Raw genomic sequence first — 18,238 nt, 5'->3', positions numbered from 1 at the left:
AGTGATTATTTTTCGATTTGATACAAATGTTTCAGTCAACTGCGTTTGATAAAACTAGTATTGACGTCCCCCGATCTCGAACTGAATTTTTACTACGACGGGAAAATGTAATTCAATGTTATAGGGATTTGAAATAAAATAACTAACATTATATTTATAACACATTTATCATGGATATTATAACGACTCTAAACTAATCTATTCCTACTCATATTAAAAGAGGGAAATGTTTATGAGTATGTTTGTAGGTTTGTAGGGGCTAAACTGTAGAATTAGTAAACAGATTTTGTAAATTATTTCAGTAGTATGCAGTTACATTACTCCTGAGTACTTTGGGCTAATTTTAATCACGGAGAAATATTTATCCCGGAAATCATTATCACGCAGGTGGAGCCGCGTACAAAAGCGACATAAGTATGATTGCAGGTAGGATACATCTGCCATATATGTAGGTAATAAAACCCGATAGGTAGGTATTATGATTTGACGTCTATACAAGGACATCAATTAAATGAAATCTTTTAAATTGTAAATAAGAAGGCAACGGTTACGACCACAATTAACTTTATCTACGATAATGGCAAGTTTGGCAACATCTTGGTTGTTATCTAGAAGTCAGTGTCGAAGGGTGAAATTTTTCAGAAGGTAACTCGAGGCAAAATAAATGTTTTGGTTAACATATCGCGATCTATTTAACAGAAAACTGAGATGAAGGTAAATAAACCTAAAAGGGAAACCGGTAGGAATCGGGTTATATGGAAGCTTCGCTACTGCTAGAAGTAGTTTGTTAACCATCAAGAACTTATATTTACCACTAGCTTCCGCCCGCAGCTTCGCCCGCGTGGATTTCGGACTTCAAAAATGGAGCCGGTCGCGAACGTTCGAGAATGTTCGTTTTACGAAGCTAATCGCTACGTGATTCGCTAGCCTCTAGGTGCCAAGCAAGCCGCCTGCCTGTGCGTTCGCGACCTTATATATACAAAAATAATCCTTATAGCATGATTCAATATTCACGCATGATGGCTTATTATTAGCGTATTTCATGTATAACTTTGGTGTTTCTATACCGATTTTTATGATTCTTTTTTATGGAATATTTAATAATGTTAACATTTTTAATTAGGGATGACTGAGAGTGTTATAAACGTAAGAGTAGACAAATATAATGAGAAAGCTTCGAACTGCTAAGCTATCGGGAGTTACACGTGTTATTGTGAGTCAACCATAAAAGATAGACATATGCTGTCGTGGGATATTTTTTACATAATTTTAAGGAGAACATTTCCGTCATACATGATTTCTGTGTAGCTTTAACCATTAAGGTTGCACACGCGACGGAAGCTTAAAAAATGGAGTAACTTCTCCCGTTTTCCCAACATTTCCCTTCACTGCTCTGCTCCTATTAATTGTAGCGTGATGAAAAGTATACTATAACCAGCACAGGAGTATGACAAATAATTGTACCAAGTTTCGTTAAAATCCGTCGAGTAGTTTTTGTTTCTATAACGGTTATACAGACAGACAGACAGACAGACAGAGAGACAAAAATTTTACTAATTGCATTTTTGGCATCAGTATCGATCCCTAATCACCCCCTGATAGTTATTTTGGAAATATATTTCATGTACAGAATTGACCTCTCTACAGATTTATTATAAGTATAGATAGAAGATAAGTATAGATTATTATAAGTATAGATATAGATTACCACCATAAAATAGTAAGCAAGTAAGTTTTATAAACAAATATAGTCCTCAGGCCGACCTTAAGCTTATTGTAAATAGATAATGTTTCTATGTACAAAAACTTTACTTATTTTTGTCGAAGCTGTGCCGAGACGATGACAGTTGACACGTCCTGCGAGACCGTGATGTATAAAAAGCGCATTGCTTATGACGTCCGATCTATAAATCATATTTTGGGGTAGGCAGTCGTCCGGCCGTCTGCTCGGTGACTTTCTTCCTTTTTTGTCTGACTCCTAAACAGTAGCTAGACAAGGGAGCCGATTGGCGACATGTGTTATATTTTCAATTGCGTTTATCAATTGTTATGGTCACGATGTTACCTGCAATGGAGATAATTCAATTTACACATGTTTTGTATCATTAAAACCTAAGTGGTAATTGACGCATGTACAATGTACATGTATGGACGGGGATTCCTTTAGGTATAATTGTTAAAAGTAGGTAAGTAATTAATTACTAATTACTTACAAAAGGTCTGAGGTGCGCGTCGTGGAATCGAGTCTAAGACTTTCACATACGAAATCTGTGTATTTGTTACACTCATTTAAGCAGTCGACATTGGATTTTATATTTCAGTGGAATGATTTACGTTATTGGTTTATTAGCAAACAAAGCTTGCGTAATGTGCATATGTACCGACAGGTGTAAATTCACCTATCTCTACCTACCCCTATTTAGGTAAAAGCGTGATACTATGTGCCTGTGTATTTGAAAACCTTTACCTATACTATAAACTTCAATCGTCAAATCATACCCATTCAAGAGCATACTCGATATCTACATTTGCCATACCTAGCCCACGCTATCTTCGAAATAACAACAGTTTTTTAAAAAGCTTATTTAGATACGTTACACGCACCACCCGTTAACCTATCCAATAGTAACATTTATCATCGGAATCCTATAAAAAGTAAACCGGAACTAATCCCCAAGCCCCACCAGCAGTTCTCCCCTAATCTGCATACGCCAAGGAAAATAATTTCACGCCCTAGCCACATTGAGATGAGACGCCTTTGTTGTGAATTTACAAATAAAATTTGATATGTGGTGAAAAATGTTATACTTTAGCTGAGCTGTTCGGGCGTTTTCCGCGTAAGTATTTACGTAGTCATTTATCGGTAGTTATGCATAATAACATTATTTATAGTATTGAAGTAGATATTTGGTTTGTGATTAATTTAATTTGTCTGAACCCTTAGAAACATTTTAACAAATAAGATCAGTTTTGAAGAGATAGGTAGGTTGTAGAGTTTTATTAAGTAGTTATACCAAGAAACTCGTATTTACTAATAGTTTTTGCATAAAGCGTTATTTTATAATAATTTCAAATCATTATACTTCAAATATTGTTTTTGAAGACTCATTTTTAATTGCGAATATTATGTAAAAAGTAAAAAAAGGCGCATCAAATAACTACTTAAATCACGCAAATGTAATAAAAAGTAGCATTGCAAGTTATACATTAAAGTGTAAATATGTTATCGATATGCTACAACATTACGTCACGTCACATCGCCACAAAAGAGCACAATGTGTCTAGTCGACGCCACGATCGGCGTTATTGATACACGGAAAAGATTTCTCTTTGATAGTTGCGGCCGGTGCGTTTTGACGCATGTCGTCTTGCTTCAGTGATGCGACAAAATTTACGATTTTGTCGATAAAAGAGAGACCAATAAATAATCTTTACAATTCAACTAGCAATTGCATGCATTATTCATAAGTTTACGATGCGAGTATTGTTTTTGCGTTTCGATTGTTGAATTGACAGTTTAATGGTTTAAATTGAAAATTATAATTTACCGTTAAACATGTCTATTGTTCGCAATTGTTATTTCTTTGTAAATTCTACTTTGCACTTAAATAGTATTAATCATTATTATGATTTTTTTCTGGTAATAATGTATGAATTATGAGAAAAGTTGATGCTTTTTTTATATCTATAGTTTTAAACAGACTTAATTCTTAAAGAAATTTACCGCCTTAAAAGTCTAACTGCCTTCTTATCTACAACAACAACTAGGTATATCTAATATTATCCAAGAAATGGTCAGTTTATGTAAACCCTTTTTTTTCTGCTCCTAATTTGAGAACCTCTATTTTAAAATATATATTTTTAAATATTTCAGTTAGTCTGCGTGAGGCTGTATTTAATATAAAATTTATTTAGCAATATCGATACCTTGCGTGGTACGTCCCCAAATATCATAACATAAGGCGAATGTTCCCCACACAGCGTCACATTTATTGATGGACTTTGGAAGTTTTCAATATTATGGCTACTTTACATATCATACGAATAGTTTTATTACGATTTCGCATTTGCCACCTGATGTGAAATGTGATTTTTAGCATAGGGCCGTTTTTTGGAAATACCTCGTATTTTACTATTATTGAATGAAGCGAATGGTTCCAATAAAAATACAAATCATATTTACTCTAAGGCGGTAACGAAAGGAATTAAGATCGTATTGAATATATTGTTACTGCTGTTTTTATAGCAAAATGTAGTTTAACGAGCAATTAGATTATTTGATTGTAATTGATTGAAAGAAATAAGACTGTTTGACCTTTAAGGAAAAATAAATTGGAAAGGAATTAAGATCTTTTTTGTGCACCTATATTAATCTATGTGTCATGAACTTACGTTGACCTTGATTTTCTGTAAGATAATAGTATCTCGCCGTGGTGGTGTGCACATTTTTATATCAAGATTTCATGTAGATGCTTAATTGTATCTGCAACTTATTACAGATACTTTACTTACTTACATGAATACACAAAGTTCAAAAGTAGGTACATACTGATCTCTACCCCTTAGCAAATATAAATTTACCTAAAAAATTAGATATAAACAAAGCTATTATATTCCAGGTAAAGTAGTTACTAACTAATTGACCTGAAAAATAGTAGACCGTTATCAAAGCTTTAAAACAGACAGGAAGTATTTTAAAATAGTGCTACAATCCTTTGTCAGTAACTGCGGCAATTTTTTCCTATCTAAACCAACGTCGCTGGAACCGTATGTCATTTTTATGTGGCCACTTTTCGACGTTATATTCCTTTCCATTGTCGCAAAGGTTCTCATAGGGATAAGGGCCTTAATATACGATTATCGGTGGCACTCACTATTGTACTTGACCTATTCCTTGAGTTATTACACTTATCTTCAATGATAGCTTAATTTTGAGATTCTTTCGTACTTTATGGTATGTAGGGAGATGACATTAAAGGTCGAAATAAATGAAAATGATTACTAAGAAAAGTACTGATTATAAATTGCATGGTGTATTTGGAGTATAAAAATAGCAGAAGTAATAAATTAGCATTAATGATAAAATTACATAGAGGACATCACCACAGAGAACATTCTGTGTTTTAAAATTGAGTTCGTAAAGAAATTGACAGATTGAAATGTGGGTTTATTAAAATGGCCCTTGTCAATATTCAAGTTTTTCATTTCCCTCTTTTTATTAAAGATTTAGAAATAGACAATCATGCTAATTATTATTTGTCTTCTAAATAGGGCTGAATTTCAATATTAAGCCAAACAGCTGGCAACATCACGTAAGACAAAAAGAGCGGCCATTACGGCCAAGTCGCGTCGCGACTCGCAACTTGAAAACATCCTTATCCAACACATAAAAAGCAGACATCGTTTTTCTTTTAAAAAACTCTCTCATTTGCCTATCAATAGTGGTTGAGGCAGATCTGACCGTAATAAATGTCATATTTTATGGCACTTAGGAAAAAATGCAAGGGAGCCATTTTACATTTTAGCCGGTGACCGGGGATCGCTATGTCGAATTACGCATTTCGAGTAGCCATTTCCTCGGGGAATTTTAAATATTTTTTGTGTGGTATCATTTCGGTTTTTGTTGCTGTCGGATGTTTAATGTTATTTGTACTCTGTGATATATTGGACGTTCGTGATTACATTTTTTCTTTTATATACAGTGTTATCTATTTAATTACACATATTTATCTTATTACATTTTATAAATGTCCTCTAATGTACAATAGAATGCGTTAAATCTATTAACCATATCAGAATACCCAATAAATTATGTTCAAACCGTATTACTAAAATCAAACTGCACACTATTGACTTGCTAATCAGTGTGTTATCTAAAATTCTAATTCACACTCATGTCATAACACTGCAACATTATCCTCTGTTAATATCAAAACACGTGCTGAAGTAGACAACTAAAATCCTACAGTATAATTAATACGAGTCCTAAGTCCCAAAACTGGTGCATTGTGCTATCATATCAGATTAGGCGCTACCATTGTTGCACTAATGAGATTACCCGTGTATGATGCAAAATACCGCCACGGAGCACTGAAATTCACTAAAATGCAGGCTTAATCTCTAAATAACACCAGATTAGTATGGACGAGGTCTCAAACTTTAATGTCTTGTACTACAAAGCACGTGAAATTATTGCTCATATACCTTTAAAATACAAAGACGAGTATTTGAAAAAATGTGCTGTGGTCCAATAAAATAATTATAATTTATTTAGTTATTGATATAACATATACTGGATTCCTCATTGGTTTTATTTTTATATATAACAATTTTTATTTAACGTCATTGTTAAAATGTAAATACACAATTTTTTACAAAAGTAAGTGTTCAAACTACGTTTATTAGTATATTTTTTTTAAACCGGACTAAAACTTATTGGTTTTATTTTAGATATTTCAAAACGTAATTCTAACATCGTCATCTAAAGAAAATGTTGCAGTTGGTGAAGCTGCAAGCGATCAATCAAAGATTAAAGCCGCCCTTCAATCACGTCGTAGAAACGGTATTGCAATTATTCAAATGAAATCTACCGGAGACGTGTTTACCGTCAAGTCAGACGCATTAGAATATCGTACGTGCCTTCTTTATAAAAAAAATGGCAATAATCGTTTAACTGGTCATGCTTTTCAATATTACCTATATCTAAAAAGGTTTATTAATTCGCGCAATACTCCTTTAACAAGAAGTCTTCTAAGATAGTCCCGAAATTATAAGAATTTTACTCCTTCAGATTACACTATAATAAATACTACTTATTGAGAATCTCTCAACACATAAAAATTCGCGACGACCTACTTCAAACCTAATTTATGTTACCTAGGCACCAAGTGCTTATGGCTGGCGAAATGCTACTTGTTTAATTAATAATTACTATTTAGCAAAGAGACAGATCTCCAAGCACTTCTTAGTTTATTTAAGTGACTACCTGATTGTAGTGAAGGAACGTAAAATTTGTTTTGTTCGATGAGGCTTATGGCAAGGGTTTGAAAGCTGACGGATTGATGGATAGTGGATTGTAATAAAACGCTTTACGCATATATGCGTCTAAATAAATTGATCTTAGTTGGAGGGTGGCGGTATATTTTGATAACCAAATAGACAGGCTTTTGTATAAAATCTGCTTTGAATTTACTTTGTAGTATATTCTACTAAACTTAATTAAACTTCGTGTACATTTAACGAATGTTTGAAGCAACTATGTCGTCTACATCAGTACATCAAAATCATTAATTATTTATATGATTCCATTGAGATAATATGTTGTAGAGCACCAGATTATTTTTTTATTGATTTAGGAAAGTTGCTCTTTAATTATAGTCTAATATAATCTTTCTGGTATACTTAATTGTAAACAATTAAAATGTTCATTAATAGAATAAAAATAACTATTATTTATTACAAAATAAGTACGCATGTAGCCGTATTTTATTCCGATTTAAGTTTACTTTTGATAGAGAATGGAATAGGTGTGGTTGGCTTTAGGCTGTTTTATAAGAAACTGTGCGGTAAGTAAAAAGTCAGATATCGACAATACAATATTTGCCCACAGCGGGTGCGAGTTCCCGATAAAAATATTCTATTTATTATAGGAAGCCATGGAGGTACGTTTAAAACGCGTCACGCGTTGACATCTACTTCGGTTCGTTTCAAAACATTACCGATTAAGGATGAACATGTTATACAAATTTTATTTCTATTTTACATATGGTTTTTGAAATCCAATTTAAACAATTTTGATGAATAAAAAATTAAAACTTTGTGTATACAAGAGAAAAAAATATATGATATCAGGCTATGATATTCTTAATAGCCTGATATCATGTATTTTCTTCTCTATTTATATTGTAAATATCAGTGTATTTTTGGTACGTTACGTCGTCACCATTCAGCTATCATATTATTGTCATGCTTATAAGATACAGGCAATTTTAAGCGTTTATATGAAAAAATCACTAGTTACAAGATGACAATAACTAATTACATATCACCAAACATATTTTCATCTCATGTCGTGACATCGAGGTAGTGTAACTATATTGAACATAGTTTTAAAAATAACACTAGTTTTATATAAATATATTATTAGCATTTTAGAAATATAGTGGCAGCCCTGATTGTACCGAGAGATCACGCTTTCACCCGCCCCTGTCAATGTAGAGTCAATACGCGGGAGTGTGAATAATTTTTCATCTATTCCTATTATGTATCGTTACTCTGCTCTGTTATGAACCACCGAATATCTTATTTGGCATGCGTTGCGCCTTAAATTATGCTTAATCATAGAGGATTCACGTGTAGCATGTTATAAATTTTTAGTGTCAGGTACTCTGGAACAAATCAAATAGATAGAATTGCAGGAGCAATAAAGAAGTAGCAAGGAATATTGAATACTAAACTTAATAAATTACTTTGTTTGAAAACTTAACAGTTATTTAGATTTTAAAGTTTTAATGTAATTTATTGGATGTAAATAAAGACGGCTGTGATACGGAAACATTATAGTTGGCCTACTTACATACATCGTTTTATAAAAACAGAGGTTACCTATCATATTGCTGCATAATATTCAGAAAATAAACACACACTGAGTTCACCGTAGGTATTCTTAGAAAAGATATGAAAAACAGCGTATGTACTAACATAAAGCTGAAAAAAGTAGTGGCCAACTAAAAAAATCCACACAAGACTATTCAGCGTAAAAGTATCATTCATTTTGCAGTGCGGTCAGCAGCGACTAAGCCGCCTTGCAAAGTCAAAAGGGCTTTGACTTCAAAGCGTTGGGAAATAACTGGCAACACCAAGAGAATGCAAAATAAACTGGCATCACTAAGGTGAGAGTGCAAAATAAATGCAGCAACACCACATTACACAGCCATTGAATCAAAAGACAGACCGAGCGTGAAGTGTTGAAAACTGGGAAAAAATGAAGATACTCCCGTGCTGTGGAATGCCTATTCTGGGATCTTAAAGTAGGCTGAGTGCGACCACACTAAGGGGATAAAATACATCTAACATGCTCCTGTGTGCACTTTGTCGGCCATATTAACTTGATCATCGCTTCGATGGTTAAGCGATACAGTACTTAATACTACTACTACTACTATGCTATGGGTCTCAGCAGTACCATCACTACATTTTGGGGCAGGGAATTATACGTGGGGTAATAGTTATAAGATGTTTAAAATTAGTCATCATCTTATAGACAAATTTGCCGAGAATTTCCCAAGATTTGATATTCTCTAAGGTTTAGCAATAGACTTCCTATCTCATGAGGGGTCGGGACGGAGCTAAGGTCAGCAAATTAGACTTGTAACGCAAGTAATGTGATAAATAATCCCGAAAATTGATAATATTGCATAAATAAGATTTCAGTATTTTAAGAACTACAAAATTAAATGTGGAAACTGCAATAAAATATTTTTTTGAAGCTAAATAATTTAATTATTATATGTATTTGACTTTCTTGCGTCTATTATAATAACTAGAGTAACGACGGCTTTCTGGAAATAAAACGGATTGTCAATGGGAACATCGCGGGTTGATTTTATTCGCCCTTAAAATATTTTTCGTTTCAACAATAAAAGAAAACTTTACCTAAAATATAGAATTAATGTCAGCTTCCATCCTGTATAGATATGTAATCACAAGCGTTGTTTCACATGTGGGAACTAGTGTAGAGCCGTGTAAATATTGGCAGACAGTTTTATACGGAGAGACGGATGATTTTTACATCAAAAGCGACGCGGAACGGTTCAAAGCGAAGTGGCAAGTGGAACTTAAATCACACCATCTAAACACGCGGTTAATATGACACTTGCTTTGCCACGGGTGTAAGTGTGAACTGTCCTTGCTAATTGTAATGTGTGTTGACTCTACGATGTGTCATCCTTTGATAGAAACGGCATAATATATGTCTGCTGGGGGTATTCTTGATTTGCTGGTATAGGATAGGTATGTTTTTGTGTTGTGACTGTAGATTTTATATAGTAAGTTTTAGGATATGTGTCCATTTATTAAAGGTGTCATGTTTAATAATTATTTAACGTATTTTATGAGATTTTGACCAGACATTATTTTTTGTGGCATTATTTTGAAGGCGCCAAAACTGTAATTGACGTCGGATAAATACCAGTTTGTAATAATTTTTCGGAATTTTCCCATGTATTTGGGGGTATGTTGTATAACTCAAACTTACGACTTATTATCTGTAGAATAGTCAAAAACTGCGTTTTCATACACAATCGGAACCTAATCAACGGAAATATTACGTAGAATAGGAAACCAGTTCTTCCTTCCTTGTAGAGCGAAAGGCAGACGACACAATAATTACTATCATGCTAAGTCTAAATGTTAATATGATAAATACGTGTTAATAGTATGTGAACACGCAAATTAATAACTGAACTAGGAATATGTTATAACATGCACATTGCACAATTCATTAACAATAAACTCAAGAAATGAGGTATTTTAGTTAACATAATTTTCTCGCTTTTCTTATTAAGATAAACATAGAAATCGTCCAAGTACATTTAATTCCATAAAAACAGAGAAGATTAAACTAAAAGCCATACATTAATAAAAGGCATACACAGTTTCTTCGTTAGCGTGATAGCGCAATGGCGTGGCCATAGCGGCTCCGAGAGCAAATTATCGAAAACATAAATTATTGAAAGAGCCGCACGTACCTTGCATTGTGAACAAATTTAATTTCCTAGTTCGAACAACCACTAAATGCATGAAACGGCCCGCCGCGCCGTGAGCACGGCGACCTGCCGTACTATTGGTTGCATTATTTACTGCACTTTGGTGCACTGAAAAGCAACGTAATTAATTGGGTTATTGCTTGTGGTATTGTACGAGTGCTTTTCTCATATTTTGTACGAAAAATGTTACGTCTTTTTTGTTGTATCTCAGTTTTATTAAACTTATAATCTTTTTTGTTAATATTATGTAACTTAAATAGTAGAAATACTTTAAACAGGATGGAGTGGGAAGGGATTCCATTTGTCAGAATGGTTAAAACTGCGCAAAAATAAATTGGTGATGTGTTTTAAATGGTTCTTCTATTAAAGTAAGACTAAGCAACGTATTCTATCTGTAGTTTAAAACAAAGTTTTACAACTCAAGATTTTCACTCCAAAAAACTCAAGAAGAGGTCAGACGTTCTTCAATAGAGAAGAGAACTCAAATTGACTTTACTTTTGAGAGCTAGTCGCATAAATTATGTCAAAATTTGTCCTCGTGATCATTACAGCCGGTAACTAAATAACTTCTGCTAAACCACCATTCAAGTACCATTCTCAAAATTCCCTATCTGCACGTTTACAATCAATGCAATCACATTGCATTTTCATTTCATTCCTTCCATTGATAGCTGCGTAGGTAAAATATATAGTTTCCCATCGGGGATTACAGTTGTTGGGCGTCGCGTCCTAAAGTTACGGCTTTAATATAAAAATAAAGTTTAACGAGTATGCGCAGTCTGTTGCAGCTTCGCAATGTTGAGCCCGATTTATTGCTCACCGAAGACAATTTATTACTCATAGTTTTTGTGGGCTAATCCTGAAATCTGTTTAATATTATTTTAATTAAATATTTAGTTTTGTGATTGTTTCCTATGGGTAGTAAATACTATGAAGTTCTGTATAGTATAATGTTTATATAAGTGCAAGTGAAGGGTGAAATAATACTAAATAAATTAGCATGATGTTTTCTTAAGTTTTGTCAGAATTTATAACTCTTTTAATTTTTACTGTTTACGTAAAGTTGAATAGTGTTGTAGATAGTAACTATATTTTGAAACAAAAACCAGGCACACAAATGAAATTGTATTTTTGGTTGGTAAGAGCTTGTTTATAGCGATTCACTATCACTAGTATTGCAGAGAAAGTCTCGGATTTTCTGTTTCTATTGATACAGATAATAGTTTAGCGTAACTCAAACTGAATAGTGTCAATATCATGTACTATGTAATATTTATAGATATAATTTTCTTTCACAAAGTTATGTGATCTCAGATGCGCTTTACCCTGGTGCAATTTAACAATTTGGTAGGTAATAATTAAATAACTGAAACAAAAATAATGTTTCAAAGTAAAAGTAATTGTGTAAATAATATTTTGGAAAACAAAAACACATCGGGCCATTAAGCAAAATTGACATTTATTTTTGATAAATTGTCTGTTGTCCATGACACTAATGATACACGATTTAAAGAGAGAAATGTTCAAAAACTTTACAACTGATTAAATGATTGCCCAGAGACAACCATCTCCCTGTACTTAACATGTGTAAAAAAGCCGGTCAGTGTGAGTAAGGCTTGCGTACTTGTGTTTCGTACTTACATTGCGTAATATATAATATGGACTTTGTATTTCCTAATTGAAATTTATTTTCCTTTATTATTACAGCTATTATGTAAACCATAATAGCTGTCGATTTTTTTTAATAAATTTTTCAAAAATGTATGTCGTGCTAAATCTGACAAGAAAATAATTTTCAAAATCAATGCCATAATAAATGCGTCATTAAGGTTTTATATTTGGTGGAAGAGGTAGCTGTCAAATAACAGTAATAGCAAACTGTGACGCCGCCGTGTGTCACCGGCCATAATGCTATGTGCGTGAGAAAAAGATAGCGCGATAAATCCATCATGTTCCCACTTTGCTCAAAACAATATTTCAAATATGAATAACTGATTTATTTTTTAATCAATTTGATGATGATTACATATTATAAGAATTTATTTTCCGTCTTCTTTTCCATTACATATAAAATAATATACAAAATCAATCATAGGAATCTACCGTGTTATTAACAAAGAATAAACAAATACTTATTAATAATTATTATTTTATCTACAGAATGATTTGGTTTGCTTGATCAAGGTAGTATGACTATTTCACGGAAAACTAGCGTAAATTGACAACTTACTGTTGCGTTTCCTATAGTGACAATAACTTATCAACGGTGCTGTTATACCATGGAGCGGTTTTGCCAGTTTATCTTTTAAAAAAATAACGACTTGATGGGTCACAAGCGATAAGAAAACTGTCCAGAACTTCGATTGCAAAGAATTGCATGATACTAGTGATAAGAGAAGTGCTTTGAAAATATAAAATTTCGTATTATATAGAAGAAAAAATTAGATCAATCTTATAAAAAAAAAACAATGTAAACACACATATGTATATGTAAATATATTCTAAAATACTTAGATATTTATTACCTTACTATTGTAATATTGAAATTTTTATCATTCTTTCACTAAATCCTATTATAATGAATGTGTTTCAACGTGAAAGGTTTGTTTAAACGTGATTATCAGTCACCTTATCTACTTACACTTTTGTAGCAAAACATTTTATTTTATATAATTTCAAAGAGCAAAGGAAGATAAGTATATATACTGTTGATTTGTTTGTTAGATACTGGGAACTGAGATTATCTGGTGGCAATATTTCACACTATATACAGACAACGCTATATACTCAAGGTGAACTCATCAACAATTAGTTAATTAATCTTAATATTTACAATGCGGATTAAAATTAATCTACTATGTGTGTAAGTTAAGTTTGCAGTAGGTTTTTAATTTTTGATGCAGTGTAACGTGGTTGTTTGTTATGATGGAACCGAAATAGGAAGATGTACTTATTTTCTATGAGTTATAAATAATTTTAAATAGCATATCAAAGTTTCATCCTTGAATAGTGAGTATAATGTTTAGTGTGAGTAAAGAGTTCATTTCGTGTTTATATCCGTCCCATGGTAGAGTTGAGTATAACATCGAATCCCGGGAAATTCTGGCTTTTTTATTCGATTTGAAATTTTCATACACATTTTTGTTGCGCGATTTACAACCCAAGTACAACGCTAGAATAATGACAATTATTTAATTATAACAAGCATTAGTTCGCGAGAAATAATACATAACTTACTAAAATAAACGGCAGTGTGTGTTAGTTTTTGTTGGGTATTTCAATTCAAAATAATTCGCATTGTTATGTTTGGTATGCCGGCTTTGACACATATTTTAAAAGCTTAAGTAATCCCCTGTCTCCCTAGAGGGTAAGAAATCAAATCGATAATCACCTATGGAATATGTATTATATATATATTCACCTACCATACTACGTGTTAATATAACAAACAAATAACTTGCAAAACCTAGTTACAGATGCTAGAAGGTTGCTCTTGTAAATACTTGGCATACTTTGTACGAACAATAAGATATCACTGCGACTGCGCAATAAAAATGTCAAAGGTTAATTAATAAATACATGGAAACAGCTTGTGTCCTATAGCAATGCGTCCACACAAAAAAGGATCAAAATTCCAAATATTTATTATTTGTCTAATTGTAATATAAATTCCTGCTTCATGTTATTATAAATTGGTAAGTGCGTAAGTAAAAGACTCAAAACAGTTAGCATCAGTTGTTTCGAGTTCATACTAAAATTAATAAGCTCAATCCTTTATTTCTGAACATTAGGCAAAGTTGTTACTAGTCCACCCAAATTTCACCAAGCTTACCTATTTCATGACGTCATGGGGGCTGATCTTATAACCACACCAGGAACAAATTCCAGGCAATGCAGGTGTATTCTTTATTACCAGTTAATATCTCGCAATTACAATTTATTTTATTACTCATCGTAGAAACATGGTGGTGTATATTCTAAGTATTATATGAGTCTCTAAAGTATTCTTGTGTAATAATGCAAAAAGCTAGATAAAACATCTCCGTATTCACCTTAAGCTGACACATAAAACATATTTAATGGCCAACATTCCGGCCGCTATGTACTGTTTCAGTACGTAAATATAGATAACAATGTTCTTTGTTCTTGATTTTTTAATCATTGTGTTGTGTCACCGTCATTATCTTTGAAATATGATTGATAATCTTTTACAAAACGTATCATTTTCTACTGTAATGTAAGTTATTTAAATTATAAAAATACCTCTGCATTTTAATTAGCTACTAAATAGCACGTTTGATTAAATTATCCCTAATAATCTTAGCATTCGTTCTATTCTTGCGTAATTTTATTAGTTTAATTAATTGATGCCCGACGACATTCAAAGTTTATAGGTGAGTGCCGTAATAATAGCTCGAGCTAAGTTCTGGTTATGTTCAAATATGATTTATTTTACGTAATTCTCCACAAAATCCAGTAATCACATTAACATTTAAGCGATAAAGATGACGATTTCAAAAAAAGTACCACGTCAAACTAATTATCCTTAGTATTTCGTCGCTGTAGGTGGAGAAATAAATAACTCAAAATTTCTAGTTTCGAGATAAACGCGATTAACTGTTTTTTTTTTCGTTATTTTTAAGCATTACTAAAAAACTATAAATAATTTTAATGTCAGTATTTTTATATATCTTGGGTCTTATTATCTATTATACCTATTATGCATTAACAAAAAAAACTCTGACCTGAAGAATAAAAATATAAAAAAATAAAAACTTCTTATTTAATTCTGCCAGAACAATGTTTTGTAAGTAAGCTGAAATAAATTAAATAACTCGTATAGTTATTTAGTTTTGCCACACTAGAAACCATATGGTAAAGGAATTATAAGGCTAAATAATTACAATTATAGAGTTTATTAAAGTGAATACCATTAGGATTTTCAATGTCTAAATAAAACAAATCAAGTTGTTTAGTTCTTCTACACACTTGATTAATTTTGTTTACAAACAATAGACTCGAGGAAGAATTAAACAACTAATTTTATTTAATTTCTTTACTATTGAACAGATTATAAGTTGAAGTTTATTGATTTTATTATTTAACTAGCTTTTGCTCGCGGCTTCGCCCGCGTGAAGGTGTTTTCCAGGATAAAATTCCACTGTTTGATAAAAGTCTTGCTACATATTTTCCCGGTACTTATAGGTTCAAACTAATTTTATCCCCAATCTATAATTTCAGTTCAATCAGTCGAAAATCTAAGAACATTTATACAAACTTTCATCCCCTATTTTATCCCCTTAAGGGTAGAATTTATCAAAATCCTTTCTTAGGGGATGCCTACGTCATAGTAGCTTTATGCATGTAAAGTCTTAGCCCGATCCGTCCAATGGTTTGGGCTGTTCCTTGATATATCACTGTCAGTCACCTTTGAGTTATATATTATATTAACAACTGAAGTTAGCTAAAATTGAGTTTCTCGAAGCCGACCACTATTTATGTACTATGTATTTTGAGACTATGCAATTTTGTCGCGTTCGCGATTCACTTTCACTTTTGTTGAGTTTCAGAACGCGATATTAGATCCTCCAACGCGCACGCGAATTTGAACTTTATGCAGCGGTAATAAATTACAAATTGACTCTCCATTTTATTTAGAAAACGTTTGTATGGGAAATAGAAAAATGCTGTTTTGAGGATTTTCCCGGCAATTATTCGAATTTTTCTCACCTTTTAAATCTTCCCTAGACCTCCACGAATAATTCAAGACCAAGATAAGATAAATCCGTTCAGCCGTTCTCGAGTTTTAGCGAGACTAACGAACAGCAATTGATTTTTATATATATAGATTATTTACTTTTTCTACAACAAAATATATATTATTTGAATATATTTATTTCTCCACTTTTAACATAAAAAAAGCTATAATTTCGAAACGGGATAAGATAATGAAATACTTGTTAGGCCAAAATATGCGCCATGTTTTGGGCAACACAAAAGTGATGAAAGTCCAAAATGGCCAAAATCCGAGTTATTTAGTTCTAAATCTACAACGACGATTTGTTCTTATTAGTACTTTAAAGTTGATCTAAACTTCATGGAGGTCCAATGCAATGTCAATGAAATAATAAATAAATGGATGTGGCACAAAAGATTGTCTACTGATTAGGCGCAATAAACGTGTTAATATATGTTAAAGGTATGAAAAAAGTACGTGCAAAATCTGGTTACGAAAGGCTACTCATTGTTGTTGGTGAGACTAATAGTAATACTTGTAATATATTTATTTAGAAAAGCTGTGATTAGCACAAATTAAATGTTACGCTTCACATTTCACTTGATTTCAACCATCTAATCCGGTAACTAAGTTCGACTCGCATATAGTCCAGGGTTCGAATCCATGTCATAACAATACTGTAGATACATATTACACGCGTACAAAACAAAACCACTTATTTATATAAATATATATTCAATAGAGTACCATAACATAATGTAGTTGTGTTTTCTAGTGGTTACTGTAGTATTAAAATCTTGAAACAAACGCACTTACTCATACATACGTTAACAGTAAGAAAACGATCTAAGTGTCCATTAAACATTGGAACTTTGTGTAAAGACTATTATTTTTATAAAAATCTTTGAAAAACATTTCGAACAAAGGGTATGGATACGACAACGTTAATTTTGCGGATGCACAAATTCACATTAAACCTTATACCGACCGTGGATAGTTAAAATACGTTTGGCAAGTTCTAAATATAAGTGAAGTGTAAGTCGGTTGTCCAGCCGGGACCTATTCGAGTGGCTTTTGGTGGTATCGCCAAGTTTTGAACGTCGTTGTCGAGATCTCTATTGTTTCAACACTTTGAACCCCTTTTTTATTTCAACCGCAACAGTAACCTTTAGAAATGATTGTGTACGTGAGAAAATATTGTGATGTAGGTACACGACCTAATTTAAATTGAAGTGCAATGCATATGTTAATGGTAATATGCGAATATATTTTTTGTACATAGTTAGGAAGGTCGGCGTAAATAATGAAATGATTTCATTCAGCCTGTAAAGATATTTCATCATCATGTGCGATAGTTAATGAATGACGTCATGGGGATGAAAAGGAGAAATAAATGTGTAAGAAACAAATTCGCAAGTGCAATATCTTTTCCATACTAAGATGTGCCCTGGTTAAAATTTGCGTGGTTATTGAAAATTCGCCACTATACCAGTGTGATAGTCATAAATACCACGGTAGAATCATTATGCTAGAATCATTTAAGAGTCATATGCCGAAATCCGATAAAAATCTAGTATGTATTTAGATTTTAAAATTATCATAAAAATGCAATTTTAAGATCAGTTCTCTACCGGGTCTCAATCAACCCTGCGGGAGCAACGTACCTTAAGAATAACGCGTTAAATGGCGGAAACCAAAAGAAAAAACTTGACAATAAATTACCTTGCTTGTGCAC

The sequence above is a fragment of the Manduca sexta genome, chromosome 24 (assembly GCF_014839805.1).
Source record: "Manduca sexta isolate Smith_Timp_Sample1 chromosome 24, JHU_Msex_v1.0, whole genome shotgun sequence".
NCBI lineage: Eukaryota > Metazoa > Arthropoda > Insecta > Lepidoptera > Sphingidae > Manduca > Manduca sexta.
The sequence above is the reverse complement of the archived record's forward strand: the minus strand, read 5'-3'. Positions refer to the sequence as shown.